Raw genomic sequence first — 907 nt, 5'->3', positions numbered from 1 at the left:
TAGGTAATCCCATTTCAGGCCAATCTGTCCCTCAGGACACGTGAATGGTGGCTGTTCAGTTCCCCCTGCCACCTCTCTTATCCTGCCTGATCAAAATACATAAGCCTGGTGGAAAGGGAGCAGCAGCTGCCAGGGGTCTGGGGGGCCAGGACACCCCCCAGTGATGCACCTGCAGGCTAAGCATGTGCAGCCTTGGGGAAGGCCTCCCCTCCCTGCTCTGAGATGCAGGGTTCGGTGTGTGCACCCCTTCGTGGAGCATCCGACGGCCTCCCACTGCTACCCACCCCCATCCGTCCATCCTCCTACAACCCCGGTATCTACCTATCTGTTTCTCTGTCCCCATATGCAGCCCCTCAGTGGCAGGACATGAGTCTGCAGGGCACCCACGAGCCCATCTCAGCCCCTTCTTCCCTGCAGTGCTGGGGTCAGCCGTCTTTGCCCTGGGGAGCTGGGTTTGAAGACAGGTCCTGAGCAAATGGCAGGAGACTTGGGATCTGTGTGCCCAGCGGGTGGGATCATAGCACGTGCTGGCCAGATCTGGGTTAGCAATAGCAGCAGTATAGACCTGGGCTAATTGCCTAGGCAGCCGCACCTGCCTTGAGGCTGGCTGATGAAGTCTGCCCTAGCTAATTAATTGACTGAATAGCTGTTGCAGTGCCCTCTATCCATTTAGCCCCAGCTATGAAGCAGACTGCAGGCCAGCCAACCGTTCACACCTGGCCCCTGACCGTCTTCTGGATGGCTGGTAACTCAGCATCTGCTTTCCAGACCCTGCCCCTGCCCCTGCCCTGCGTTGTGGACTCTGTCCCTGGATTTCCTTCCAGATCTGGTCATTTAACTCCCTAGCCATTAGGCATGGCTGCCTACCACTGAGTTCCTTTACAAGCACCCCCCCCCCCCCCCCCCC

The sequence above is a fragment of the Alligator sinensis genome, unplaced genomic scaffold, assembly GCF_000455745.1.
Source record: "Alligator sinensis unplaced genomic scaffold, ASM45574v1 scaffold1542_1, whole genome shotgun sequence".
Lineage (NCBI taxonomy): Eukaryota > Metazoa > Chordata > Crocodylia > Alligatoridae > Alligator > Alligator sinensis.
This window is presented reverse-complemented; position numbering follows the sequence as displayed.